Below are 19,207 nucleotides of genomic sequence, written 5' to 3' on the forward strand. Positions count from 1 at the left end.
CTTACTCAGCCTTTTTTAATTCCTCAAGATAACATCAAACATAAATGTGGTTTCCTGGAAGCAGCCGGTGCTTTTAAAATGTATGCTCAGGTGAGCTAGTCGTGGGTCTTCAATGAGGCGTGGGCATCTTCAGTCGACCAGGCCAGTTATAGTCTACAGTATCAGAGTCAGGTGGGTGAGCGATGGTGTGTAATTTGTTCCTGTTATTTCCACTGATTTAGGTCAGCGCCTGAAACATTTATATAAAGCATACAGAGTGTGTGCACGAGACAGAGAGGGAGAGCATATGAGTGTAAATATTCACTGCACCCACAATCTGTGCGACTACATGTCTGTGTGGACGTGTTTTTGTGTCTACACTTGATACAGGGGCTGATAGCTTAGTTCCACTGGGCTCCCATCGCTCTGCAGGGAGGGGAGCACATCATGGTCTCCAGGCAGGAGAGACAATGGGAGGTGCACAGAGGAGCAGTACAAATCACCACTGTTAGCGCTGTAATCTCCAAACAAGTTCCCATGGCAAGTGCAACACTCGAATTTGGATTTCCTAAAGTGTGTGCGAGCGTGTTTATCCCCTGTGCTGGACCACACATAGATCATGCTCGGCCAGGATGAACAGTGGCCAACAGCTCATTTTGTGATGCCAGACAGTACAGACACGAGTCAGTGTGCTAACTGTCCAGTAACCTCATTTGTCATGGACATATGGACATACTTAAACAGGCCAGGCACTACATGCATGACCATGTTTGTCATTATGCCATGTAATAACCATGTCGACAGCCATCTCATGCACATCATGGAAGACATACTGAGGTCATGGAGTCAAACAAATAGGCTGCCTGATGGTGTTATTGAGATCAGACATGTGATGCGTGTTGAAATTATATTACACGTCATGACTGCTTTTCAAATTATGGTCTAAGTAGTTAAATGTAAACTTAAAATCCATATTTAATAATTACTTTTGAGTATTTTGTAATTTGTATTTTGCTATTTGCAAAAAAAGAAAATATAATTTGTAACAAGATATTTAAAGGGCTTGTATTTGTGTATTTTAAATATGTGAATTTCATTTAAAATTTTGTTTTAATCTCTAATAAGACACATTTTTATCCTCTGTTTAAACTGTTTCGACAAGTAGCCTAATTACAGTCTTTAGGCGAATGCAACTGAACCACATGACATGCCCTATTGGGTCCTGCAACGCACTCATTGTGAACTACCGTATATCATCTGTGTTTCCCTGAACTGCAGCGTTAGGATGTACACAAAGTTTTTTTTTTGGTTGTTGCTGCTACTGAGAGGACAGGGCATTCCAGCATGTTCTCACCCCAACTTGTCAATACCATTGCTTTGTCAGTGGACCTAAACGTCAGAAATTGTCACGCTAGTTACCCTCCAGCATCAGTTTTGGATGTTCACGGACAGCTTGTCAATTTACACTTGTTACATACATTGCGTCTTTTCAAACTACACTTCCGTTTCACAGGAAATGCACAGTTTCTGCTCATTACATGTATGAAGTCTTTTTCAGAATAAGCTTACATGATAGGTAAAACACCTTGTTTTTATGTTTATTTCCTTAAGTCAAAGCAACAAAACCATGCGGTTAGATCAAGAAAAAATATCATGGCTTGGCATAATATAAGCACAGTTGTTACTAATATCATGTAGCGTCACGTGACATACGTCATGTGGCATGCGTCACTGCTGTAGCATGGTGCGAATACTAGCACACTACATTGTTGGTAAAATAACTCCATTAACTTTTGGTTTCCCTCTGAAACAAACAGCAGGCTCCTGGGTGAAAGTCTGGAGTCTGGTTGACCGATGCACCACCCCTCACTCCTGCCCCATTGGGACTTTTTCACTCTTTACAAACTGCTGTAAGACAGTGCGTTTCACAATGCAACAAAAGGTGCCTTAGTTTTTTGATATGTGACGCTAACATATTTGATAAGTTTAGGTGCCTCTGTGCGTCGGTATCTGACACTGAGATCACTGACAAAGCGGTGGTATTTAAGGAGTTCTCTTCGACTATTTTGCACTGTGTCACACTCTGCTGTGATGGTACTGTGCTGTGTCTCTGGAACTTGTTCAGTTGGTTGCTAACGTTTCACTTCCCCCAGTTGTATTTCAATTTCTTGTTCACTCAGTCAGTCAATGGTCACTTTGCAGCATTTGCACTGCATGGGACAGCACAGCATACACAGCCCTACTCACTCTTTTTTGGTTTTCCATTGACAAAAGTATTGATTATTCCTTGTGCTTTTTCGGTTTCACCTCCATCGATGTTCCAAGTGAGCTGAGCTGAAACTGTAACGTGGAGTTAAAACACTGCAGACCTCTGATAAGTCTGAGAGAACCACCACAAAAATTGTCACCTGTGTGACCCGGGACATCCTGCACAAAGATGCCATTTTTCAATTGTCACGCTGCCGTCAATAGCAACCCATATTTTTTACTGAGAATGGCTGCAAAAATCACCCAGCATCCAGGACTTACACCCTTAAATATGTGTAACTTTAAGCCTCAATAAAATGTCAAGTAATATACAAATTTGTATTTTATTTTGATACATTTGACGGGCAAGTATTTGTCATTTGTACCAAGATACTTTTTGATGTATTTGTGTCCATCTCCACTTCTGCTCCAAATTGATTTAAGGCTATGTTTCTTAAAGTATTATGCATCCAACTCAATCTCAAACACCTACAACAAGATCAAGGTCTAGATTTTGTATTTCTTGCCTGAAATCATATCAACTGAAAAAAAAAAAGTTGCTGTCTTGAGAATGTGTTTTGGTCTGGAGCAAAATGAGTCAGCCTTACAGTAGCCTAGAGTCTGTTGTGAGAGCTGTCTGGGACTGATGATGGCAGACAGGAAAACTGTCCACAAAAGATTTTGCCCAGTTACACAAACACATTCACTTGTGTGACCACACAAGCTTCCCTGCAGCCGCTCAGTGCCAGAGGGATGCTGCCGTGGTGGGGAAAAAAAGGCATTATCTGGTAGTCAAACAGGTTTGAAGCCTATGATGGATCAGTGTTGATGGAGAAGTTGCTAGAAGTCACTCACTCATCAATAATGAGCACAAACTCTGTACTACAGGCTTGGCCACAGTTCTAATAGTTTTAATGGGATTGGATTTGAGCTTTTGGCTTACATGGATGTATGGGATGATTAAATTAAATGGAATTTGTGCCTGGATCTGCACAATGTGCTTTTCTCATTAATGTATCATTGGTGGGAAAAAAAATTGCTGGTTCTCTTTCCCAGCAGATCAAGAGCCCAGCTAAGTCGAGGCATCTGTGATCCAGGACAGACTTATCAGCACACAGAACACGGCTCTGCTCGGTTCAGCAGCCTGCTGCAGTGCAAAGGCTGGTGCTGTCCGTGGTGCTGAAACTCACTCTGTCAGAATAAAAGAAAAAGTCAAATCCAACATCACTCCCCATTAGGACCCTACTGCAATGTATTTCCTTTCCCAACACAGAAGAGAAGCAGGTCTTCACACTGGAGAGGGTGATACCAAGGAATGTCCGGTATTTGGACAACTGACTGAAATCAATTATCAAAATAGTTGCACACTAAATTAATGCTGATTGACTTATTGATTGATATCTTAACCAGCCTAAGTTTCTCTTTGGATGTGAATTGAGTATTTTAGGAGTTTTGGACTGTTGGTCACACAAAACAAGCAAATTAAATACCTTACCACTATCTCTAATGTAGTGCTTTCTGATTGTCTAGTGAGAATTATTTCATACTATATAACATGCTTAAAGGGTAAGTTCATTATTTTCAGCCTGGACCCTATTTTCTCATGTTTTTGTCTCTTAGTGACTAATGGAGACAACAATTTTTGAAACTGGTCCAGTATGGAGCAAGAGTGCTGCAGTCGGCAGCCACAAAAAAAGGCAGCAATGTAACCACTTGGGGCAATTGAGCATCTGCAATGTACGTCCACTAAAAGTGTTTGTTTTTGCCAATGACAGGCTCAGAATAATAGGTAAGAGTCTGACAACATTATGGAAAGGATCCCTACAGAGACAGACCTTTTTGTTAAACCAGAAACAGCCCTGAAATCGCCATCGCCAAACACACCAGACTCCATTCAAATAAACAGTCATTTTAGCATGTATAGAGCCAGCATATTTTCACATCTAACTGAGTGGATTAAGGGTTTATTGCAACCAAACAAGAATTGGCAATTGTTGGAACAGTGGAAAGATGAACCAAGGTGGCGTTTGAGAGTTTTATTTTGTTTCTGACAACTTTGAATGAAGTGTCTTTAACAATAATAAAATTACTGTTTATTTAAATGGAGTCTGGTGGGTTTGGTGATAGCAGTTTCGGGGCTGTGTCTGGTTTTAAAAAAAAAAGGGTCTCACGCTTAATCAAAAAAGTCTATCTTTGTAGGGATCAGACACTTAGAATATGTGAATTATGTGAGCCTGACAGTAGCAAACACAACTACTTTTAGTGACGGTGATCAGTTGCCTGATGGGATTACATCCACCATTGCTGGCTGCAGTGGTCTCATGCAATACTGGACCAATTTCAAAAGCTGTTAGTCTCATTAGTCACTTAGACACAAAAACATGAGAAAATGGGGTCCAGATTAAAAAAACAAAAACAAAGTCACCCCACAATGCAACCTTACAGGCAGTGTACATTTAATGGTCACTTATCAGAATGTATCTACCATCAAACATTGTGCAGACAGGAAAAACAGCTATATTTAAATGGCTCCCATATGAGAGGAAGGTGACACTAGTAGTTTCTGAAATGCTCGATATAAAAATTACAGTTAAGTGGCAATACAACAATCAGTGATGGCGCGAAATGACGATTAACGGATGTCCAAAACCTGAATTTACTTCTCCTTTGGACAGATGTCTTGGGGGATCAATATGTGAAACTCCTTCCTCGCAGAACTCAAAATGGCTTAAATGTTGTGGTATTTAGCTTTGGTCAATGCTACATACTTTGCCCTTTAAAAGAATCATTGAAATACGTGTAGAAATGTAAACTATGGAGTTTTTTTCATGTAGGGGATATTGCATGAGTGAACAAACACAGCCAAAAACTCTGCAACCCTCTGCTCACTTCCCTCCCAGATACTCTTTACTTCACACATAGTCAGTCCAACAAAAACACAATGAAAAGCTTTGATTCATTTCCTTTTTACGACTGCATTACTTCGAGTACAGTTATCTGATCTGGCTATGTATTTAATTTACCATCTCCTGAGAGGCCCCAGCGGAAATGTTCAATAACACTGAAGTGTAAGTGCCTATCAAACAGTCACTCTGCGGAAGGCCTCGCACCACTTTCTCTCATCTCTGCGGTGGTTTAAAGTCTGTCAGTCTGCCTCATCATAGGGGGAGCTTTACCTGCCTCTGCTTCCTCTTCTTTCTTTCTCCCTCCATCCCTAATTTATGCCTCCTTCCTGTCTGTCCCCTATGCTTCACCGTCCCAGACAGGAGTGTTTATCTGTGATGGGGCCGGGGACTCCCCTCTGCCCTCTTCATCTATCTCTGACTGGATCTGGCAGGTTCATTAGGAGACAGAGACACAGCGGCTACAAACAGGTGTGAGGATACAATACATCGATTTATGAGCGTCTGTGTGTGTGTGTGTGTGTGTGTGTGTGTGTGAGAGAGAGAGAGAGACAGAGACAGAGACAAAGAGAACTGCTGTAGATGTTAAAAACGCACTGACTGGGAGAGGTGCAAGCAAGAAGATAAATAGGACTCTTTTACTTTGATGTTATATAGCCTTACTTAAAGCGTCGATATTAACGATGAATCATGTGACTTCTTTCCTGAGATAAGAGTTGTGTGCAATGATGAACCTGTAGAAAATCATCGACTCTGCAGTTCCCTTTAGCTGGAGCTTAGTAGTGTCTTTCAGCTTATTGTTTTGGTTTATACTTCACTATTTCACTGTTTTGTTTCCCTTTCATTGTCCTCATGAAATATGCTTTTTCAGGTTTAACTTCTTTGAAGTGTAAAAAAAAATGTAATGCACAGTATGAAACAGGAATGCAGCTTCTCTGGTTTCCACGACAATGAATAATGGTTGTTCATAATGTAGCATATTAATCATAAATCACACACTTTTTTAAATACTGCTCAATATTTTAAGATGGTGTAGAGCTTGAACATTAGAGCATCACTGAACACACCAACAAGTAAGAGTTTCCAGATCAGTACCTGCTCACAACTATCAATGACTGAACTTAATAACTTCAACCAAATGTTCCCGATGATGACTGATCCGTTTTAAGCAAGCAGGTTTCAAGTCACTCCAAGCTGATTCACATTATGTTGATTCATGGGAGAAAGAAATCAGTCTAAAAAAATAAATGTATAGAAATGCAAAACCAAAGGTGAGGAAATGAGAAAAAAAATTCCTGACTAAGAAAAATCATGTAGATGAAGGTAAAAAGAGGAATTATAATACACATGGGATCCATTGAAAAAGTGTCCAGTACTGGAGCTCATGCAGAAGCTTTTCAAATCAGACCCACACAGCCACCGCCTCTTTGTTAATGGGCTCCTGTAGACTATCCATCATCTCAACATGACCAGTTAGCAATAGGGACAACTTCTTGGCTTTTTTTCAACACAGGCTGCCTCCTCACCCACTCTCATCTCTCCCTCTCCTTGCTCTGTTTCCCTCTCCTCCATCTCCTCCCCGCCTCACTAATTCACTCGCCTGTCCTTTTCTTCTTCTTTCCTCCCAAAAGAAGCGTCTCCACTGTTTTACAGATTTGACGCCCAGAGGAATTTACTCTCTTAGCTTTTTACCCTTCACAGCATAGTGCATTATACTTCCTGAACTCCACTTAACCTCAGCCTTTAAAGGCTAAATAGCTCCATTACATCGTGCCTTTACACGGGGGTCTCTGACAGGTGCTGAGGGCTGCTTGGGTCTTCATTCTCTGCTCTCCAAGGGGATGTCTGCTCAACCGCCTGACTGTCTCGTCCTAGCATATTCCGGCTGTGATTTTGTGATCGTTTCCATTGCACGAGTCTGCACAGACCTGCCAGTTCTCCTGCAGATCAATGCACACTTGGATGCACACGCCAAAAAATATCCCGCAGACACGCAGGCATGCAAACAACAGCCGCAGCAACACATGGCTCAAACACTGTCAACTGCCTAATCTGCTCCCGCATCCGCAGGGAGCGGGCATGATGTAGGGCTTTTTGTTGTTGTCGTCAATTTTGTGCTCTGTTTTCATGGGCGGCTGAAAGACAGTGAAGGCATCCACAGAGAGCGGAGCTCAACAAGGCGTCCAGATGCAGCTTATCCCCATTCAGTGGACGTGGGTCCACAATGTGACAGTACAGTTGGTACAACATACAGTCATGTTATAGGCAGAGAGGAGAAAGGAAGACTAACACAAAGCAAGATGCCAAACATTTGGTGGCCTCAGCTTCTCAAATGTAAGTACCTCATGCAGCAACATTCTCTTAAATTTCTTAAATTTTGGCTTGTAATTTAAGCTTTTCATCGACCTTCTCAACAATAAAATGATGAATATACCCCTCCAATACATAGTCAGACATCTGATCGTTATATCTCCAAAAATCATCAATTGCTCCCTGTGAAATGCCGTGTACTGTGACAACTGCCACAGCGCCCGGTCACTGAAAGTTGATATTTTGTCTGAGTGAGTGGAGGGCGTGGCTTAGCCATAGGTCAATTGGAGAGATGCCACCAAAAACAAAAAGGCTGTAAGAAGTAGAAAATGTGCAGTAGTGAAATTGACGTACAGATATATTATGAAAACAAAGTAAAAATGTGATTTTCCGCAGTGTCAGTACTGGCATTGCAGGAAAATCAAAAACCCAGCAATGGCAAGACATTTGTGATGCTGTAAAAGCCATGTCAGCACTATATCCACACTGTCGAAATACTCTAATAAAAGGTCTTGAATGGAGAAGAGTACTTAAATTATGTAAGTACAATCAGGAACATGCGTTGAAGTATCAAAAGTGCAGAAAAATTTCATTCAAAACAACTAAAATAATTAAAATGAAGAGAGAAACTGGAACCATGACATGTTTTTGCATTAAAATGTCATAGTCTTGGCAAGATTGACCAAGTGTAAAATTTTCTCTCACCTAAGAGAAGGGCAAAAATAAAAAAATATAATAACACTGGTGAATGCCATAAATCAGTGGGTGCTAACAGAATGAGAACAAATTCAACATGAGGGCCATTATGTGATAAACTGTGAACTGTTATTGTGAGTTTTCCACAATTCTCTGACATTTAAAGACAAAACAGTGAATTAAAAACAGATAGATGAATAAATACTTAGTGTCAGCCTCTCCCAGGAGACAAAGAAGAGGAGATTTATCATCCAGTGGAGAGATGCAGAGATATTTTGTTAATATCTCTGATTGTGGGCAGCGTTGCAAATCAGCGAGTAGGTCTGCTCTATGGCAATATTTATTTTCTATCAATGTGATGAAGTGCTTTGATTGTCAAGAATTTAATACACTTGATTAGCCTTCCCAACTTGTTCTTTTTTACTGTTTATTAAACAATTTTCCACTTGAGTTGCCAGAAACTTCACAATATCAATAATGTGATGAGTGACAGATTAAAAAAGTAAAAGCAGTTTCAGTTCTTCTATTTATTCTCTAAGAATTCAACTGGTGGGATCAACACTGTGACCCCTGCAGATATTCCCTCATGCGTGGAGAACGCTGTTTGACACATCACTCGGAAAAGGTCTGATGACTGTAAAGGCCGCAGCGTATGAGTCATATCATTATCATTAAACCATTTAGTGACTCCTCCTGCTCTGTATAGATGTTTTCAAATCATTTATTAAAATATTTTATAGGTGGCTATTACAGTATATGCATATAGTATTATGTCCCGCCCTTACCTTGGACAGTGAACAATAAAATGGCTGAATGAGTCAGTGCTTGTAGTCATGACCGATATGTATCACTGTCTAAAAGTGCCAGCTTTATACAGTACATGGCTTCCCACAGTCTCAACTACATCAATTAATAATACCAACAATAAACTTTTCATGATGGTGAGAGCAGACACTTTGTTAGGCAACCAGGACGCTACTCTCTCCAACTCTCGATGGCTGAGTGTTTCTCCTTGGCCTCTGCGGGGACCTCTGTATCATCATGGAGGAGAGAAAGTAATAGCTCTCCGGTGGCTACTACTAACAGGTGGCCTTGACTGACTCACAGTCCCCTAAGGCCGACCATGACGAATGAGTCGTGACGCTAGCGTGAATTACAGCTCGGCTACTGAAAATAGGAAGTAAGAACCTAATGATGGCGGGTTTCATGTAGAAGGAAGGTGGTTCTTCTAAAGACCAAAGCTAGCTATACAGTCTATCCTGGTACTGTAAGCTTCAAAAACAAAAGAACATGAGTATGGAGATTTATTTGTTGGTCAGTGTTGCATCACATGAGGGCTTGGTCTGTGAGCACAAATAGGAAGCTCCGAAATTGAATGTGAGAATTAAGGTTCATTGCCGATTAATTTCCTGATAATTTTCCTGATTATTTTGTCCATAAAATGTCTCAAAATAATAATAAATGCCCCTAAAAATTTCCCAGGGCCTAGGTGATATTTTCATGTCTTGATTTGTCCATCCAACAGTCCAGAAACAATAATTTTCAGTTTGAGAGGCTGGAACCAGTGAATTTTTGGCCTTTTTTTTTGCTTGAAAAATTACAACAATTTATCAGTTATCCAAAAATATCAGCTAATTTTCTGTCAATCGACTTATCCATTTATCAACTAACTGTTTTAGCTCTCTCGAGAACACATTTCAAATCTACCCTTGAACCCTAACCATGCTAATAAAACAAACATCTGCAATTAATTTACTATTCCAACATGTTGAAGTGTATTTTTGCTTGGCATTAATGATAACTTGACCAAATTTAGACAGCATGATGTCAGATGGAGATATTAACAGACTTGAACTGTGATCAAGGAATTATTTTCTGGTGTCTTATTCTCACTTCTTCCACTTATTTTTTTTTTTTTTTAGAAAAACTTCTCACCTCTCAGTCACTGTTGCTTTCACTCTTGTTTTATCCACTTAGCACAAATGATCCACGGCTGAATGCAACGAGTTCACGCCCTGTCTCTAGACTGTAGAGGAAGTTGAAATCATTCAGAAAAAAAAAAGATAGAGCAGAGGAGGTTATTTTGGGAAATACACTTTCTTGCTAAGAGTTAGATAAGAAGATTAGTACCACTTTTATCTGTGCAGTTAACATAAGGCTGCAGCCACTGGCTCACTTAGCTTAGCACAAAGACTGGAGACAGAAGCAAACAGGTAACTTAGAGACTTCAGGAAACAGTGTGGCACAATGCCCCTATGTCAAACTGTAATTTGATGTTTGAGGTGCTGGTGGGTTGATTTGGACAAAGCTAAGCTAACTGTTCCCCCCCATGGACTGTATACAGTACAGGCCAAAAGTTTGGACACACCTTCTCATTCAATGCGTTTTCTTTATTTTCATGACTATTTACATTGTAGATTCTCACTGAAGGCATCAAAACTATGAATGAACACATGTGGAGTTATGTACTTAACAAAAAAAGGTGAAATAACTGAAAACATGTTTTATATTCTAGTTTCTTCAAAATAGCCACCCTTTGCTCTGATTACTGCTTTGCACACTCTTGGCATTCTCTCCATGAGCTTCAAGAGGTAGTCACCTGAAATGGTTTTCCAACAGTCTTGAAGGAGTTCCCAGAGGTGTTTAGCACTTGTTGGCCCCTTTGCCTTCACTCTGCGGTCCAGCTCACCCCAAACCATCTGGATTGGGTTCAGGTCCGGTGACTGTGGAGGCCAGGTCATCTGCCGCAGCACTCCATCACTCTCCTTCTTGGTCAAATAGCCCTTACACAGCCTAGAGGTGTGTTTGGGGTCATTGTCCTGTTGAAAAATAAATGATCGTCCAACTAAACGCAAACCGGATGGGATGGCATGTCGCTGCAGGATGCTGTGGTAGCCATGCTGGTTCAGTGTGCCTTCAATCTTGAATAAATCCCCAACAGTGTCACCAGCAAAACACCCCCACACCATCACACCTCCTCCTCCATGCTTCACAGTGGTAACCAGGCATGTGGAATCCATCCGTTCACCTTTTCTGCGTCTCACAAAGACACGGCGCTTGGAACCAAAGATCTCAAATTTGGACTCATCAGACCAAAGCACAGATTTCCACTGGTCTAATGTCCATTCCTTGTGTTTCTTGGCCCAAACAAATCTCTTGTGCTTGTTGCCTCTCCTTAGCAGTGGTTTCCTAGCAGCTATTTGACCATGAAGGCCTGATTGGCGCAGTCTCCTCTTAACAGTTGTTCTAGAGATGGGTCTGCTGCTAGAACTCTGTGTGGCATTCATCTGGTCTCTGATCTGAGCTGCTGTTAACTTGCGATTTCTGAGGCTGGTGACTCGGATGAACTTATCCTCAGAAGCAGAGGTGACTCTTGGTCTTCCTTTCCTGGGTCGGTCCTCATGTGTGCCAGTTTGGTTGTAGCGCTTGATGGTTTTTGCGACTCCACTTGGGGACACATTTAAAGTTTTTGCAATTTTCCGGACTGACTGACCTTCATTTCTTAAAGTAATGATGGCCACTCGTTTTTCTTTAGTTAGCTGATTGGTTCTTGCCATAATATGAATTTTAACAGTTGTCCAATAGGGCTGTCGGCTGTGTATTAACCTGACTTCTGCACAACACAACTGATGGTCCCAACCCCATTGATAAAGCAAGAAATTCCACTAATTAACCCTGATAAGGCACACCTGTGAAGTGGAAACCATTTCAGGTGACTACCTCTTGAAGCTCATCGAGAGAATGCCAAGAGTGTGCAAAGCAGTAATCAGAGCAAAGGGTGGCTATTTTGAAGAAACTAGAATATAAAACATGTTTTCAGTTATTTCACCTTTTTTTGTTAAGTACATAACTCCACATGTGTTCATTCATAGTTTTGATGCCTTCAGTGAGAATCTACAATGTAAATAGTCATGAAAATAAAGAAAACGCATTGAATGAGAAGGTGTGTCCAAACTTTTGGCCTGTACTGTATATCTGTAAAGATGGACAACAAAGCTCCCTTGAAGTGAAGCCAAAACATTTCCATCCTTGTGGCTGGCTTCAGTACAGGTCATAAACCCGCCCCCTCCATGTTAGCAGATGGGACGTGGACCAAACTAAAAACTCAAAGTACACTTCAAATACATTTTTCCCAAATTTGTTTACTGTCATTTTAAGTTGTTCTCATCACACTGATGTGTGCTCAAGTGTTTTTTTCTGATAAGTTTGGTCTTGATTAATTATTTGATGCTATAGAGTGTCCAAGAAATGAGGGGTCCATGTCATTGGTCCGACATCCCATTAGTTCGACGGTCCGCGGTGCTGAATGGCTCCCGGCGGGCGTATTTCTACCTTGATGGTGCGCCGCGACCGGCTCTGGGTCAGCTGGGAAAGGCTTGAGGCGAAGCAGGCTCACGGCTTATGTGTTTGTCACTTTCTTTTTCATTTTAACTCACACCATGATCTTTTCCTGACCCTAACCAAGTGGTTTTTGTGCCTAAACCTAACCAGACCTTAACCGCAGGGCATCATGATGATTTCGGAACAATGGGACTTCGGAACAATGGGTTTAATATGGTCGGAACAATGGGATGTCGGACCAATGGGATGTCGGACCAATGGGCAGTTCCCGAAATGAGATAGCATTTTACCACTCACAGTTCCCTTGTCTCAGAGTCAGTGGATTTTTGAATAGGTTTTTGGTTGATGCCTGAAATAAAGTCTGTGGTTAACACAAGTTTGAGAGACTTTCATGTTTTGTTGTATGACATAAGATGCATCATTAAATACCCCGCTTGTGAACTTTGAAGCTATTTTGTGTCTTAAAAGGTTGCTAACAAGTGGCTGAATGAGACTACATCATCATGCCAAGCCACACCTAACACAGCTTTACAGTCTTGTTATAGTGGTGATGTAAGGTCATACGACTGTAGTGTAGTTCATTTACAGCTTAACATTAGTTCTTTGCTTCTGGCGATTGCATTTAGACCTCAATAATCATGAAAGTAGTGTTAATTCGTGCAGATTATCTTGCTTTGATGATACAAAAGTATCATCGACGTTTGTTTGCCACAGAGCTTATTTTTGGCAGTAATCTAAAATCCAATGGAAATATTTAATAGGCTTTTTGAGGAGGGAACCAGTGCGATGCTAACTTCTGCACTGGCCTACAGAAAAACATCATCCCTGGGGCACTCTATAAAAAGGAGATTTGACAACACGATGGAGAGCAGTGTGTGTGCCAGTCGGTGCGCTCGCTTTCAGTGGTGCTGCTCATTATTTGTCTGACAAGTGTATGGGCAGAAACTTGTGCTACTCCTGTTTCCAGTCTTTATGCTAAGCTAAGCTAAGATAAGCTAAGCTAACCATCTCCTGCCAGTAGCTTTATATGTAGTTAGCAGACATGTGAGTGGTATTAACCTGCTCACTGTTCAAGATAGCAAATTACCACCAGATCAGGTGATAGCAGAGGTGGGACCAAGTCATTATTTTGCAAGTCACAGGTCTCAAGTCTTTGCACTCAAGTCCCAAGTCCTAAAGTTTGACTTTCAAGTCCTGAACAAGTCATAATGCACTCCTTACCAAATGTAATGCCATTTTATTAAACTTACAAAAGCCATGCATGCTTTTTGAAATTTGTATTAATTTGTTAAAACAAGTTTATTAAACCAGTGGTAGCCTTACATTACACTTTCATAGCATATAATACTGTTAACCAGTGCTACAACAGAAAGAATTTTATGTTTCATCTCACATTGGAAGAAATGTCTAGAACTTTTTCTTCACAAATTTATATGAGCTTTTCTTTCTGACTATTTCTTTGAAGTGATATTGTATGTTCTTGCATGTTTTATGTTCTATGTCTAAATGAAATAAAAAGACAAATGTTATAATTTTGCCAAGAGGCAAATTTCGTTGTATGTGAACATGCAATGACAATACAGGCATTCATTCACTCAGTAAGTATTTTTAAGTCAAAAGGCTCAAGTCACAAGTCATTGGTGTTAAAGTCCAAGTCGAGTTGCAAATCGTTTTTGATTTTGTCAAGCTGAGGCTAAAGTCACCAAATTTACGACTCAAGTCAGACTTGAGTCCAAGTCATGTGACTCGAGTCCACACCTCTGGGTGATAGATAAATTCTGTATATGCAAACAACCCAAACAAGTAGTGAAAAGCAGTTTTGTATCACTGTATTAACGCTCACATGTACGTCCATATTTTCGTTGAATGCTACACCAACTTATTCAAATCTCAAAACCAGCTTTCTCTTTTACACATTCTTGTTACGTGAGGAATTCCTGTGGCACCAGTACAATTTTGTGTCCATTATTACTTCTTCATTTTAAACAAAGCTTTGTTAAATGGAGAGCACGTTATATAAGACACTGCTGACTCAGAATTTCCCATATTTACTCATTGCAGCGTGAGCATAAGGGAGGTATTAGGTACAAGATATTGCTCTGGTTTGGGATGAGTCATCGTCACGGCTCAATATCAGCTCTCACAGGGTTTGATGTATCTCCATGTTCATTAGGGGGGCTCCTCTCATACCTGCAATCCTCAGAGATTCTTCTGATGTCAGATCTGAGAGGATTATCCAGGTATCAGTCAGAATGGCGGAGGAGGATTAAAGATCACTGATCGGTGGACAATGGTGGTTATAGACACTGTCCTATAACCGAACAAATTGGGTCTGACTGTTCGCGAGTTTAAGACGCCATGTGAGCCGGGATCCACCGTGTTGAAGTCGCCTTGAGCAAGATGACAAATTCCTTTGAGTTCTAGTGACACTTCATTTACCCTGCGCTGTGACATCGCACGAGGGACGGCAAGTGGAAAGTGATTTTGTTAATGGACTAGGGATGGGAATTGATAAGATTTTATTGATACCAATGCCATCATTGATTCCATAAGTGCTATATTGTAGGCAACTGGACTTGCTTGCGTTTCTTGAAGGCATTTCGCTTCTCATCCAAGAAGCTTCTTCAGTTCAGTTATCAATTCCGTTTATTAGTCTGATTCCTAATCAAATTTCTGTGCGGGAAAAAAGTAGGCCTATGCAAGTTTTTAGCGTCAACTGTTTTATTGTCTGTGAGTCTAAACACAGTGTAGAAAGAGTCTGTCATCATCTACAGTGGATGAAATGAGAAAATATTTGTATGGCCATGTTTTCATTCACCAACATTGGCTTTTATTCATCTATAAAGCTTTGATGCAGATGCTCCCACCCTATATTTCATCCAATTTGACTCTGAAATGACAGATTCTTTGTACTCACAGAATAGGTTGTTTCTCCACATTCTTTTAATCAGAACTGAATTAGGAAAAATGTCATTCGATTACAGTGCACCTTACACCTGGAATCATCTGCAAAAGACCTTAATTTTGGACACTCTGCCACCCTTACAGCTGTTTAAATGCTTTATTTCAGATCTTGTTCTAACTGAGTGTAATGCTTTTAACTATACATCTATTCCATGACATGTTTATTATCTTGTATAACTGCTTTTAGCTAAAATATGTTGCTATTATTGTTTCTTGTTTTGTATGATTTAATTTCTATTTTAACTGGTATGCATAATGGTTCTTTGTTTGCTTATTGATTGTTTTTAATGTCTTTGTTCATGCTCGGCATCACTGAAAATAAGGGTCCTCACAAAGTGATTTCCCGTGTCTTAAATAAAGGTTTAAAATATTTGAATGAAATTTAGGTTTTCTCGGTCAAAGTTAAAAAAAAAAAAAAAAAAAAAAAAAAACTGCGCGCGTGGCACTAATGTTATCATAAGAGGATATTCACCCTCAGTAACAGGCGTGCTGCTTGGTTGGAAAGTAGCTGCACTCATGCATTGAGTGTCAAATACATGGCACACCTGGAATTTAAGCCAATGTTGTGTTGAAAGATGTTTCAGCATACTGCTGCTGTTTTCTAGCCTGGACATCCAGACTCCCGCGCAGTGCAAATTCAAATTTGCTAGGGGCGGGGCATCTGGATTTCCAGGCTAGCTGTTTCCACCTTTACTTAAAATTATCATTTTACAGACATTACAGCAGCCCTACTGTCATCTTTCTTCATGAAATTAAGCCAGGATTTGGACCAGAGGTGCATGCTGTGCAGAGTACACACAGGTACAGTATATGGGGCATACCCACTTTCTTCTCTGTCTGTTTACAGTGTACCCACCTATCAGCCAAAAAGCCATTGGAATATATAGGAGAGTATACCCACTTCCTCCTTGTAAACCTATGCATCTTATATCATCAACTAGCACTACATCACTGCTTTGGACCATTTTTTGCTGTCTACCATGACTCTTTCTTGTTGCAGGTTTCCAGCTGTGCAGACTCATGACTTTAACGCCATTGTTTTGCAATACAATACTGTCAAGTACTGACAAGCTCAGAGGCATATGATTCCGATACATTGGACAACTTGGAGCCAGTTCTCAATTCCCATCCCTATTCGTGAATTATTAGAGCATTTTTTGTTACGCAGGGTTTTCATAAAAAGAATAAGATGGTCATTTGCACCTGCTGTAATGCTGAAAAGATAAGTTGATTATGTAAGATTTCATAAACAAAAATCTGTTTACACTAGCTTCCATCATTACTTTCTTTATCTTGTGATTTAGGGAGCAAAAATGCCACACATCTGTTACTTTCTGCTTCTCACGGTGGAGAAGATGCTGCTTTTCTCTGTTTTATATCATTGTACATTCAATATTGTTGGGTTTTAGAGTGTTGGTCAAACAAAAAACTGACTGTGCCATTCTGTGATGAGCATGTTTTACCCTTTTATTCCATTCTATGGCGCAAAATATGAATTATTCATTTATTAAAGCTTAAACAGTCCAACTGATGATGGAAGTAATTGTTAGCTGCAGCTGTATCTGCACCATATTTGTGTATATATACTGAATTATTAATGATATTCCCATCCTACACTCTCCTGATACGTGTCCGATGTAACTCTTTCCAAACTTACTGCCTGAGTCTTCCTCACCGGTGCCTCTCTAGCCGTGTACATCTTTCTATAGGACAGAAGAATTACTTTGTGGAATGAAGCCACAGGGACAGCCCTGCTTGGACACGCTCCCTGTCCGCAAAGCTTCAAGGTGTCCTCTCCACACCATTACCTTGGTCGACACTCTGCAATGACTAAGTGGACGTTTGAGTGAAAGTGACATTTTATTAGCAGGAGAATCTAAAGGGTCCTTGTCTGAACAAACTGACTAAACAAGTTTTTATACCGCTGCTCCTGTTACCAGACTTATGTTCCTAAATAACTGTGAAATATGAATCAGCAGCTCAAAGAGGATGTCTCCATTCACTCTCCGGAATGAAAAGACTATAGCAACAATAAGAGAAAACATTATCAGAGTCATGCTTTAACACTTTGAAATGTTATTCCACAGACTTAATAAAAAGTAGGACTTGTCCTGCTGTGTCATTACTGCACCTTCATTCAAGAGAAAACACTGCCAGGATTCTCTGTGATAGGCAACTGTGGCTGCTGTCTCTATTGACTCTTTTCCCCCAGCGTTGAGTAAGTGGATGAATACAGTGTCAGCCTCTGCAGCTGCAAGGGCCACTGTGTTGGGGGGGAAAGGCAGTCTTGGCCAAAGTAATCCTTTGGCAAAGACTGGTGTCCCAGACGCTGGCGCAGTGATGATCCACACAGAGAGGGGGTGGGCGATGTTGTGTACTTTGGGTCACCAGACACTGACATTGTCCTTGCAGTGTATTGACAACTGTATTCACATCTTTGACAGTAACACAGTTGTGCATATTCCAGGGCTGATATTCAGCGTCCCCTGATAGCTTCAGCTCTCATCACCAGCAATGGCTGCTGTGTTGTTTATTCAGGTGTGTCACAGACCCAGTGTGACATTATCACATCCGCCTATGTGTGAATTAAATCATCCATAGGAGGGTTGAATTCAGCGAGAGTCCATTTAAAATGTGCTATGGGCAGTTGATGACTGCAGACAGGTGTGATTTGAGAGATGTGAAAAACCTCATTAGTGAGCAGTTGAAAGGTGAATGACACAGTTTTTTTTTCTGAATCATCCAGTCAAGCACTCTTCATGTGCGTAAAACTCGCCATGCGTGGGAGTACAGGCAATGACTCTTTCCAAACCCACACAACATGACCATAAATAGCCTCACTTACATAAAAATCACACCATGTACTTGCACTGAAGGTATATTGGTACATTCAGGAAGAATTGAGAGCAAACACCACAAGACGCACATGAAGCGTGTTTGCAGGAGTTCATCAGAGAAGTGACTGCTCCCTGGTGCTCTCCTCTTCTTAATGAAAGATCAATTCATTATTCCATATGCAGAGGGATGACTAACAGAGCACAGGGAGATAAACAAGGGCTCTATGTTGGAAAGCACACCTGCATGAATTGGTGAATCGAATTGTGTGAGTGCATGGCTGCGCTGAATTGGGGATATTTCCACCCATCGCCTGCATCACGTGGACGGCCCGGTCATTGATCACAACAGTGATCATTTCAGTAAAGGGACGAGAGAAGGGGGCGGGGGTGACAGAGCTGTCAATAGGCAGGGTCAGGGCTATATGCTTCATACAGGGAAAAAATATGTGCATGTGCATTTTTAAAAATGCAACACAACAAAACCTAACGCCAAACAACCCTCGTGTGCCTCCTGAATAACGGGGCTATAATGGTGGCTGCGATAAGACAACAAATACGCTCAGCCTGGCATCATGGACCACACATGCATGCGGATTTTGTGACGATAAATCCACGCGCTCATTGGGGAGTTTGGCATCATGAAGACGGCAAGACATACTGTAAATGTTGCACGCGCTAATATCATATTAAACGGCCTACACGCTGATTCCTAAACACTACTTGCAGCCATAACAGCCCAATGGGCTACAGGCGTCTTCCTAACGCGCAAATCTGGAGGGGCATGCAGCCATTCACAGACGCTGATATGGCACATTAATTTCCAATTTGCAGCTCCGCGATCCAGCGTTACAGACTGTATTTCACGTCCAAGAGGTTGGAAGCATATGCGCTAATTAACCCTCGGCGTTGTGATATCCTACTGGGCAAGCA

At 41.0% G+C, this 19,207-nt stretch overlaps 1 protein-coding gene across 2 annotated transcripts in view; it reads right to left on the reverse strand.

The window, feature by feature from the left end:
* phactr3a (phosphatase and actin regulator 3a) overlaps positions 1 to 19,207 on the reverse strand; it is a 50,837-nt gene that overhangs the window by 31,185 nt on the left and 445 nt on the right. The gene's annotated exons all lie outside the window — the stretch shown is intronic.

The sequence above is a fragment of the Epinephelus lanceolatus genome, chromosome 8 (assembly GCF_041903045.1).
Source record: "Epinephelus lanceolatus isolate andai-2023 chromosome 8, ASM4190304v1, whole genome shotgun sequence".
NCBI classification, from domain to species: domain Eukaryota; kingdom Metazoa; phylum Chordata; class Actinopteri; order Perciformes; family Serranidae; genus Epinephelus; species Epinephelus lanceolatus.